Source organism: Scaptodrosophila lebanonensis, unplaced genomic scaffold (genome assembly GCF_003285725.1).
Source record: "Scaptodrosophila lebanonensis strain 11010-0011.00,11010-0021.00 unplaced genomic scaffold, SlebRS2 tig00001412-arrow-pilon, whole genome shotgun sequence".
Classification (NCBI taxonomy): Eukaryota; Metazoa; Arthropoda; class Insecta; order Diptera; family Drosophilidae; genus Scaptodrosophila; species Scaptodrosophila lebanonensis.
In genome coordinates, this window is record NW_022060739.1 from 10,199,190 (window position 1) to 10,211,888 (window position 12,699).

Genomic DNA, 12,699 nt, shown 5'->3' on the forward strand with positions numbered 1-12,699 from the left:
TTGTATTATTTGAAGCATAATTTAATAGACATCGATTCCATAGGTCAGCTTAGTTCAGATAATTTAAGTTCTGTCTTTATTTGGCACTTCGTCTCTTGTCTGCGACATAAATCTGGTAGAAGTTTTGAATGTGATTGCAGTTGATCTTGTCCTTGTGCTTGTCGATCATAAACAATTCCCTCCTCAGAACATGCACTTGCTTTTACTTCAAAGCTAAAAATAATCACCTTTAAAACAAATTGAAACGAGTGAAGCGAATTGTGTTTTTCATCACCATTCTTCTGCTCTCACATTTCCGTTTCAATTGCACAAATTCAAAGCTTGCTGCATTAAATAATAATAATGCACCTAATCTATTTTATTTGTACAAATGAAATGCAAATTATTGATAGTTTTCTCATGGCATGGCAGCAACAATTTCTTAGCTGGACATCAATTATTAAACACAATAAAATGCGCGACAACAGTGCGAATGAGTTATGTTTGCCGCCTGTTAATGTGGCTCATAAATAACAAATTCATGACACACAAGCAGACACGCATTACAATTTACACACACACAGAGAGTCTCTCTCTCTCTCGCTGACTGGCTGACTGGCTGCCTTGTTTGTTGTTTGTTTGTCGGTTGTCCCAACTGTCGCTCTATTAGCAGCTTTGATATGCAAATTTTGCGTTCTGTTGTCGCCGCCATTGCCCGCCCAGCCATGCACAACAGAGCACAACACACTTATTTGCTGTTTTTGTTTGTGTTTGTCTACATAATAAAGTTGCGCCAGATTTTTCGCATTTATTTATGACACACACAAACACAAATACACGCATGCACACACACATGGTATGTAAAGAAATAGACTAATAGTTTAATATGCTTATAATTGTTGTAAATCTGTATGTGTGTTTGCGTGTGTTCGTGTGCGTACAAAAACTATTGTATGCACATTTGATGCTGCATTTTACATATTTTATTAATTTCTCATACATAGTTGATCATTTAAATTGGCTGGCTGTGCTGTTCAGTCAGTCGAACGACCGACGACCGACGACCTCGGCCGCTGAGTGCAATTGACAGCAATTGTTTAGACTCGTCGCTTGTGTCTGTATTTGTATTTATGTGCGTTTGTGTGGGCGTCGATTTGTGTTTAATGCGTTTTTGCACACATATTTAATTTAGAGTTGAGTTTTTATTTCATTTTTTCCACCCATAATTTCAAATGTATGTACATAGTACTTGTATGTACGCGTATGCGTCGCTCTGGCGGAAGTGGTTGAGCGCTTGTTTGGTTTGCATAAAATATTCAGTGCATACTTTTGGGCGCGCGCTCATAAAGTTTACTTATTTGCGTATGCATGTGTGTGTTGTGTCTGATTCTGGTTTGGAATTGATTGATTTTTGATAGTTTGGTGGCTGGGCTTAGAGTTATGCCACAAATTCAAACGATGTTCAGCTCAAACGAAATTTGAAAACTTAGTTAGGGAATATGCTTCCAGGCGAACAATGAAGAATATTTAACCCTTGAACACTAACTTCTCGTTTGCTGATGTGTTCTTTCTCTTCACTTCCGGTTAATTTCGACTAAATCAAGCAAATTGGACTTAAAAGCATTGGAGAAGTAAAATCTCTACCAACTGGAGTAAAAGTTCCTTAAACAAATACCGTAAAGTTTGGCTCTAAAAGTAGTTGGAAAGTTAAATCTCTAACTTCAGCTAACAATAAAATAAAATAAATATATTCTTTAATGCAAAAGCTTTTTAAGGCAAGTAAAAGTATTGAAATGATTTAGAATAATAGCTTCATGAAGTCTTAGTTAGTAATTTCATAAAGAGGATTCCGTTAATGTGAAACTCGAGTCCTTAAAGAAAGCAGCGTCAGCAGAAGCTTATAATTTGTATATAATTAATATCAAGACATGTAATAACATGTAGTAACATGCAATTCTTAGTGCTTCTAACCAGGAAAGCCCTTTATAAATATTTTTAATAAACATTTGTTAATCTAAATTCTCGAGCTTTTGCCAATTATTAAAAAAAATCTCTCTAGTTTTGATTCAAGTCGAGGATCAAGTCAGACTAACTTAATTTCTCAACACATTAGTATTCTTTTTAGTAGACGACTTTTTGTGAACAAAATATGATTTGTTAACGCTTTTGATGAGAAACCCTGTCAGCTGTTTAAAATATAGACCGCTATGAAAACGTTTGTAGCAAGATAGCTTTTAAATTAAATCGTACCTCACTCGCCTCCAAAACGCACCCAAAACGGCAAATTAAAATTAAATTAAATGCATTCATACAAGTAATCTCGACATTCCGCCGACTTAATTCAATTTGATACAGTCTGCCGCTAAAAAGGGTTAAACAGACAAGTAAAATGAAATACAGATAATATTTTAAACAGCGCAGAGATGAGAGTCGCAGACAGACAGATGATGACGACAACAAACTACAACCAACAAAAACGGTAAGGATATTGGACAAAGTCAAACACCTGCAGCTACAGCCGGCTGGTAAATAAAACAAAAAACCCAAAACGAACGACCCGACCGGACCGAACCAGGACCCGGACCCTTCCTGTGATAAGCGGGCGACTTGTTGTCACAAAAACCAAATGGATGGCGATCCAAACAAAACAGAAAGAATGAAAACTTTTAAATCCGTCGCTATGCACGGATTCAATGAACAGCCAGCCAGCCAGCTAGCCAGTCAGTCAGGCAAGCAGAGAGTCAAAGTGCGTTCCGGGCTTTTGTTGGTTTTGGTAGTGGTTGCCCCTTTATATGGCCGCATTGTCTATTACACACGAATTAACATGGCGCTTTAAAATGTCTGGTTGCCTGCCCCCAGGCTTCTCTGCCATTCTTCCGCTCTGCCACTCTTCACATGCATCGCGCCCAGCTCGAAACCATAACATGTCAACAACTTTGTGTGCCAGTCGGGCTGATAGATTCGTTCTGCTGTTCGCTTTGCTTTCGATTTGTCTATTCACTTGTTTTGTATTTATTGCTGAAACCCTCTGACATTTTTATCAGCACATTGCACAGTTTTATGCACACAATGTGGCTGTAAATAGTTCCTTGCTATACAGCTAGGAACTATTCACTATCAGAGGCTACACTTTATCCCGTGTAGAGCGTCTCTGAGAGAACAAAAAAGGAAACAAACCAATGCTTAAATTTCCAATTTCATTCTGATTTTATTTCTGAAATTCCTTCAGTATTTATACAATTTTTGTCTTATTTACTAGGTTTTTCCTTATGTACTAATAATTCAATATTTTACTCTTTCTTATTTTCTAAACATTGTACTTACTCTAATTTTACATTTTTCGTCTTATTCTATCCTAACGGTGTCAAGTGGATTTCCCCTCCATATGTATATTTCAATCCTTTCTTAAACGCAGTGTGCACCCACCCTTAAACGCTGTCGCGGTCCTATTTGCCTATGCATTTTCTGTTATCTACTATGCGTTGGTCTGTACCACTGCTGCATGCGGCTATTTTTAGACCGAGATTTGTTGTTTAGCCTATCTACTGCTTGTGCTCCCTATGCTAACTTCTGAGCTCTTGTTCACTTTTGTGAACATCTTGCGCAGGGCAAACCTAACTGTCGCTGGCGACTAAACTATGTTCACTTTTGTGAACAGTGGCAAAAGAATTTCTAAATCAATGTTTTGTCGTCTTCTATTTATACTAAAAAGCAAATATAGATTAGAAATAATACCTCTTTTGTGTTGCGAATGGCACGTTGTTTAATTTAAAATAGGTGTATAAACAAATTGAAAATATTCTTAAAATCCATATACTTTTATGTGCATATACAAATTTCCTCTTATAGTGTTTGTTCGCGATGGACTCCAACTAAATGCATAGGATAGGTTTCTCACCATAGACCCATATTTTTTTTTATTTACGTGAAAACTAGATTGACTTTATTTTGCTTGAGTCATATTATTTCATCAATATGCTTCAAAGCTAAAGGCTACGTATAAATCGGTTAAGATCATTCGATTGTAGAAAAAAAGGGTATTGAATGTTAACGAAGGCGATTTAAAAAAATCAGCTCTGCTATCAACATAATAATTGCCAGCTGCCTTGTTTAAATTATATATTATATTTTTTATTTACTTTAAAATAGCATTAATTATTTTGATTAATTATTAGATATTACTATAATAATTATTGATAATTGATATTTATTAAAATTGTAGTTTGCTTGTTTGCTTAATATTAATTATATATTTGTTATTTTATCATTATTACTATTTTCATTTATTGGGAAATATTTACTATTATTAAGATTTATTTATTTTTAGACAATTAGTTTCCTGTCATGTAAATGCCATTTTTTGTTGTGGCTTCCTTTTTAGGCAGATGCGTTTCGTTATTAAAGAAGTCTGTTCTGCTGTGTCAATTTATTTTTGTAAATAGGCAATCTATTTTTGGAGTTTATTCCCTTATCCTTATCCTTCACAACTCGCTGTCCTACACTTTGAATTGACTTCACTTCAACTGTATGCCCTCTACTTTATGCCTTTGTGTCAAATCAAATGGCTAACGAACTGCATGACAATGTCAAATTTGGGCGGCAACAACAATAAATTTTCATAAAATTGACAACATAAAATTGATGGGCGCTCAATGATAGATACGAGTATGAACAACGCACCACCAAACTGTGGCAGTTGAAGATAAGCTGTAATTTTTTATTTCGCTTTTTTAAAAAGTCCACTACAGAGCGCACATCGCGTGTCAGTTAAGATTATGATAGATATAATGCAATAACAACGGAGCAGTGACAGAAAAAACAAGTTCCACTCCTGAAAACTCGTTCGTTGTTCGTGGACAGTTCACAATTGAACTGAACTGACATGTCAATACGACAAAGAAAAGAAAGAAATAAAGAAATATGGTAAATGAATATATAACGCAGCTGTCTATAAATTTTTTATCAAGAGCCATGGAATGCTAGGCATATGAATTGACAATATTGTCAAAGTTTATTGCATTCATAACGCGGTAGAATGAGGTAAAATTATTAAGTAGTCTAAGACAATAAAGTCCTTTGTCATGTGTTTGCAATACTATCCTGTCAACTATATGATGAGTAAATGAATAGTTGTTAATGATGGACTATGCAGCACTTGTTCTACTAAATACTATAAATTATACTATCAGTATAGTATTGTCCATTTTATAGAAGACTTCAATGAAAACAAATTCTGTCTTCAAATAGCATTTGTGTCAAGCAATGGGTTGTAAGTTAACATTTTTTATGTTTTATTAACGAAGCATAATTTTGAATGACACGAAAGAAATTTCGTCACCATACCATTTAAAATATAGGAAAGAATCGTTTCTCCCTATCAGTTAATGTTTGTAGAAAATCTTAGACTCGGCTACACTCACTAAACTTGTTCAAAAAAGTCTGCGTTCTAAAAGTGGTCCAACTATGGTATATTTTTCTTCCAACTACGGTCAATCTTTTGTCTTTCAATGGTGGCCTACATATGTCCTGTATTTCTGCGGCCTGTCTTAGGCCTGTGAATGGTCTATCTCTAGTCTTATTTTGGCCTATCTGGGGCCTATCTTTAATGTATCTATAGTCTATCTGAGGTCTATTTAATTTGACATATTAAAGGTTTTTATTTTATTCGTTTTGTACCAGAATTGAAGTGCCATCTAAGCGTGTTTCACTAAAAAGTTTATAGCATTCGTTACTTAATCTTTACTTATCCTCTTAAGCTTTCGATAAATAAGTATTTTAACTTGCTTTCAAGTTTTATCCACCCTACTATTCATTACCGCCCTTCGTTATCGCCCTATTTTACTGCCAACATTTTCATTTCTCTAAACCAATTAACACATTGTCCATTCTTAATGCGATTTGTGACCAAAACACTTAAACTATTTAATATATATGCGAGTATATTTTTGTACCGGCCCCGTTAAATACTGACATGGAAAAGTTGCGTGCCAGGCGCTCACAAACCCTACTTTTTATTCTACTTTAGTTTTATTGTACGAGCGTCTTTTTGCAGCTCGCTCACCGCTGGCTGGGCTGTCGTCTGGCGGGTCCTACGAAAATTTATGGCCCACACACACGCACACCATGCGGCACATTTCTCATTTAACTGCCTGCCATTTGCTAATTAATACCAAATTCCATTTATTTCAACGCTAAAACAACTAAATTTTGTGCCAAGTCAAATCAATTTGTTGGCGCTGCGTTTGCTTTTTTGACTTTTATTACAATTTTCTCCCCGCTGGCCGAAAAAGTTCGAGATTTGTGCGCTTTTACGACTTCTGGCATGTCCGGGAACCAACCACCTCATGCTCTTCTTCGTGCTGAAAAGAAAAACGAACAAAAAAACGGGAAATACAAAGAAGAAACAGCTACGAATTAAGCTGCTTAGACAACATACTGGGTGGGGTTGAGCGCTAACTGACCAGCGAGGTTTTTCGGTTAGGGGTTGGGGGTTGTGGGTTGGGAGATCGAAATATATATGTTTGTGGATTGGATTGGATTGGGGGGCTGCTTTGCCATGTCAGCATCGTTTAGCGGCAGCCGCACGCAAAATATTTGTACGAAATAAAATTAATGGCGTCTGTTGATGTTTTATTAATTTATACAGCGCCTGAGCCTCACGCGTTCGCTCTGCTCTCAAATGAAATATACGACCATATATATGGGTGCTTGTATGGATAGCGACGTGTGTTTGCATTATTGAGTAATTAAATACTAATTAAAGCGTAACATGAGCCAATTTTCTTGATTTTTATGCACGTCTTTACGGCGTGTCTATAAAATAAGTGGATTACTGTGGGTGTTGGAGCTAACGAGCCTGCTGCTTGCTGCCTGCTGCCTTCCTTCTGTGGCCCTTGGACTGCAAACACGGAATGATTTTCAAATTAATATTGTGGTTCGTTTTTAGCTGAAGCAGCAGAACAAAGACTCTCAAGCAACTAACTAAAAATGTGACTATAAAGCTTAAAAGCAAATAGGGGCTAAAGAAAGGTAGTATTTCATTTTACTTGTAAAAGAACTCGATAAGTATTGAAGAAATATTTAGTTTTCATTTACATGCCATATCCAAACAGCTTAGAATAACTTTAAGGTACTTTGCTAATAATAGTTTTAAATGAATCGGCTTTAGTATTTAGTTTTAATCCGTAAAAGTGTGGAATCAAGGGGACACGGCATAAAGATAAATAAGGCAGATTGTTTTCAAAAAATGAGAGAAATGAGACTAAGACAGTCAGGATTATGTAGCTCTAGAATTATCAAACATATTGACGAAATTCTTTAGGGAAAAATTTGAAAAAAAAATATAAAACAGACTTATGTTGCCAAGAAACTAGCAGAGGCTATATAAAAAGTGTTGGTTAATGTGGACTCAGTCGTTTCCATAATACAATCGTTCATACAGACGAACAGGCAGACATGTCTAAATAGGTTTGTAATTCTTCCTGTCTCGTATTTGTAAATTATGAAAGGTAAAAAAGCAAAACCTTTATTTATTATCTCTAATTTGAAGAAATCATTTATTACGTTTTTTTTTTTGGGAATTTCATTAAAAATTTAACACTACATATCCATGTACATTTGTATAAATATATATTTACTAAATGTAAAACATTTTTAATACCCCATTCATCTAAAATATTTCTAAAATTGATCACAGTAATCAAATATTTCTATTGTTTTAGTTACTTTTTCCCAGAGCTGGAAATTTAATTTGCAAATTCCTTTCATGTCGCCAGCCTAATCCATAAATTCATAATCCCATGATTAAATTGCTACAAAATTGTGTGCTATCGCAATAAATAGCAGTGGAAAATTCATCAGCCATTACTTTTCTTCTCTTTTTTTTTCCCCCAATATATTTTGTGAGCTGGTCGTACACAAAAGTATCTGCTAAATACACAAAACCTGACAACACACACACACACATGCACACAAGAGCAGCAGCAAGCCGAAGCCATTTTAATTTCAATGCAATTTTCATATGCCAATATTTATAGCTTACTAAAGACCAAATAAAATGCAACATGATATGATACACGGATATGGTGGAAAACAACAAATGCATAAATACATATGTGAAATGAAATTCCCCAAACAGCAACAAAAACAATAAGAAATCTTGCATTGACTGCTCTGTTTGCCTTTTTCATGGCAGCCGAAAATATTTTACAATTTGTACATCATGTACTTTTTTGTTTAAACAATAACGAATGACAACAACAAGCGTAACAAGGAGAGCAACAAGAATGCAGTTGCAGAATAAATATTAAACAAGCCGTGGAGTTGTGTTGGTGGGCAGTCTGTAATAATTTATATTTATTTTCTCTTATCTGGTATTTGCCCAAAAAAGCAACGGTGAGTCATAAACAGCACACGGCAGTCAGGCAGTCAGACAGCCAGACAGCTAGACAGCCAACCAGTTAGCCAAGCCATGAAAATTCTATTGGATTTGTTATTTGAAAATTGGCCAAGGGGTTTGAGGGCGACAACTACATCGTCATATACACATATAGTACGAGCATATATGCATCAGCAAATGTCCTGTTTTCTGGCGTTCTGTGTCGGTCTGCATACTTTTTGGGGCGTATGTACTTGTACAGTTGGCGTCTGACTATGTCATGGTTTGGCGTTTTTGTTTTCTCATTGTCTCCTGTTTATGTGCTGCACTGTTGTTGTTGTGTTTTTTGTTGTTATGCAAATCTCAAATGCCTCATAAAAGCGCATACCGTGCTCTAAACAAGCGAACGCCACAAAAGGCAAACTTATCATATTCAGAAGAAGAAGAACAATGTGTTGCTGTTTAATTTTTGTTAACTTTAAACGTAAACTTGCATTTATTTAGCGAGTCTCCTGATAACAAATTTTATGTTAAACAGGTTTGGGTGAAATCTTTTAGGCAAGGGAACGAGTTAGGTTTTAAAAACTATAATTTTCTGTTCCTTATGAAAATTCCTATGAAATTTCGTTTAATTTGAATACAATTGCAAATCTAAAGAAATCTGACCCACCTATTAAGCAACTCCTCCAGCTTATTTACACAAATTTGTGAGCAATATTCAAAGCAATAAAAATGATGAGTAAAAGTTGCAGATCTGAACAACATGTTGAGTGAAAACTGAAAAGAAAGAATATGCGAAATAATTGAAAGTTAATATTGAAGAAATCTCATAAACTTATTTAACATAAATTTCCAATGAATCTTTTATTTATTTATTTTTTTATGCACGCGCTAAACATTTTGCAAGCTTTTCTAACAATTTCTTTTTATTATGAAATAGTTTAGTCTAATTAATTACAAATCGTGCAAAATGCATATCATGTCATCCAGTCTGTCGAGTGGATTTCATTGTAATGTGTCAATAATTAGAAATCCTTAATAATTGTCCGAATGTTCGTCTTCAATGAGTGACGCAGCCGCCCGCAAGCATGTTACATAAATTGTCAGCTGACAATGTAATAAATAATGCAACTTTGCCATACGATAATTAATACAAAAGGCAGCAAACATCCAGGAAAATAACAATAACAATATTGCGAACAATGGCAATTACAGAATATTCTAATTAGAATAGAATATGAAACTTGAGGCCATTGCAAGCAAAGGATATGCACGATTGAAGATTTGTTTGTAATTGTTGTAAACATTATTGTGGCAATTATGCGAAAATCATTTGGCAACTCACTATAATCAGAGATAAATATTTGTAATAGGACAAACTCAAATTCAAATTCAATTCAAATTAAAGAATATATATATAATAATGATGTGTGCTGATGCGACTCTATCAGCCGGCACTTATTGAATTTCATTGAAGCAGCACCAGAAACATATGCTCTGCCAGAAAATTTAACAAAGCAGCAACAACAACTTTCCCTTAATAGAAAAAACTTGTAAGGAGTCGCCGCCGCCGACCGTACTCATATACAAAACATTTTCTTAATGGTTAGCAACATTAACGCCCAGTAGTCTGTGTCGAGGAGCAGCAACCATGGCCACGGCCACAACACACAGCACACGGATACCCTCCCCTCCCCTCTTCAACATCTTGGTGGGTTGCCTGCAAGTTAAAGCCACATAAAACGAATACAAGCAGTGCAGAAGCAGAAAGCAATTACTTTTTGGTTGCTGTGTGCTGCCTGCCATATCCTCCCATATACTACTACCACTACTACTATATACGTCGTACACTCGTATATCCCTATAACGTTGCTATAGCTTGTTGCTTCGCAGCTAGCTAGCCACCAAGCAAAACTTTGCGCGTCACTTTATAGTACAGTTTCTCTATAGTCAACTGTCAATATTTTACTTTAAGACAGACAGAGAGAGAGAGAGAGGGAGAGAGAGAGTGGGAGAGTGGGCAGGCAAGCGTCACATCATTGCTATAAATTTAGTTGCAATGGCCACAAGTGTCTGCCAAAGTACATAGCACGAAGTATTTTGTTGTATCTATGTAAGAGATACTTTTTGTGGGCAGCAGCAGCTACTCCTAGTACTAGTCTTTCGATAGGCATAATATAACTTTGGCCTTGTCCAGCAGTGCATGAAAGTATTCTATTAGAGATGATAGCGTGATCATAATTTCATTAACGTTGTCTTGCTTGGCGAGCTTGAAATGGAAAAGGAACACATAAAGTTTTTTTTAGATGTGGAAACAAATTATTCTAAATGAAAAGTTTATAATTCGTTTTTAAATATTTTTTCTGGTTCAGTGTGAGTTTATTAAATTAAATTTTGGAATGTTTTTCAAGATTGTTGCACTTGAATCGGTTTCCAATTTTTAGATGCGAGCTAGCATTTTTGCAAAAACAAAAAAGAGTAATTATTTGTTTCATTTTTAAAATTTATTTTTAGTTTTTACTAAAAAGCGAATATTATTTCTGACATATTCTGTTTAATTGATTCAAATTGTTTCATCGTTCCTCTCCAATTCCGTTTTCTTTGCAATTTTGTAGCTGTTCCCTGTTTTCAAATCAGTCCTCTCCCTTCTATTTATAATTCGTTTCACTCTCCACAATTCCTTTCCTGTTTTGAACAGCATGTTATTCAATTGCCTCGCTTCTTTCCAATCCATTGCGATTATCTAAAGGCGGTCCATCTCTAGCATGTTCTTGGCATAAACAACATATGTTTCACTTGCAAAGTTCTAGATGAAACGTCGGGTCTAGGTGCCTGCAAATTGTTGCTATGGCCGCTGCCTGCCAGTGCTGCTAAAATTTTGAGGTCAACATGCTGTGTGGCATAAATCTATGCCTGTGAGGCGCTTAATGTCTTGGACATTGTGTCTTGGGCTTGTTTGCTTGCTTTCGAGGTTTGCCAGCCTTGTCGTCCGCTGCCACCGTCACCGCCACCGCCACCATTTTGTGCAATGTGCCTTGACTACTTTGCTTATACAGCTGTGCTTTTGTTGTAGTCCCAGTCCCAGTCCATGGCCCGTCCCCATCCCCAGTCTCAGCCCCCTTTGCTTGTTGATGTTGGTAATCAAGGCATTAAGTGTGTTTACTGTTTATTTTATTAGACTTTAAGGCTTAATATCTTATTTTGTGGATTTTGCATCTGAGATTTTCGTTGCTTTCCGTGGCGGATGTTTTGAATCATATAATGAAATACATTCTTCCCCTGATTTAATTAAAAATTTCACGTCGCAATTTTCCAATGAATTATTTATGTCATCAAGTGAAATATTCAAAAAAAAAAAAAAAAAAAAAAAAAAGAACAAGTAGGAAAAGCAACTCTCTGTGCTTGCTCAACTAAATAAAAAGGTGAAAAACGACGTGCATGCACTTGCAATTTTCAACTTTCAACCACAGCTAAGGAAGAAAAAAAGAACTTTTACTCTCATTAAGAAAAGTTTGTGGCGTTGTCTGCCTAGGGGGCTACGGAGGGGTCTTACATTTTCTTCGCCTCACTTCCTGTCTTCTGTCTTGCTAACCTTTCGTGTGCCCAACCACATTTGTAAATTAAGTGTTGTTGTCGGGATGATGGCAAAAGGAGAGACAGAGGGAAATGGGGCGACATTGGCCAAAAGAAATTCCAAATATCCCTCCTCTATTTTCTTTCTTTTCTTTTCTTTTATGTTTATTTTTTTTTTGTTCTACTTGCCATGCAAAACTTTTTCGTTTAACTTTTTGCTTTTTTCTTGCCGTTGTCTCGGTTGCATTTTTCCTTATTGCTGGCGCGCATTTTTCGACCACTTTCTCAATTTCCGGCAGCATTGCAAGTTGCCACTAACATTTCTCCATCTGTCTGTTTGTCCATCAGTCTGTTCGTTTGTCTGTCTGTCTGTTTGTCTGTCTACTGCGCAATTGACTGCCGTCGGTGCTGCTGTCTACGCTAATCTGTCAATTTAGAAAGTTGTGTTCCTCTTTGTCTTCCTCCTCCTCCTCCTCCTCCTCTTCTTATGTAGTGTTTGCAGTTGGCAATTTTTGTTGTCACTTCCCACTAAATGCTTATCAATTCGTCGCGCATTGCTCGTCTTTTGATAAACGATTCCGTCTGGTTTTATCTGTGGTCTTTCTGCCATCAAAAAGCAGACTAGCATCTGTTGTTGAGTTAGAAGGAAGCTGCCATCATGTGAGAGATGAGAAATCATGTGTTTGTCTGTATGAACGCCAATATTGCGAAAAGTTTAAAAGCTGGAGCTGCAAAATTCGTTATGTAGGTTATTCAAAACCATATAAATG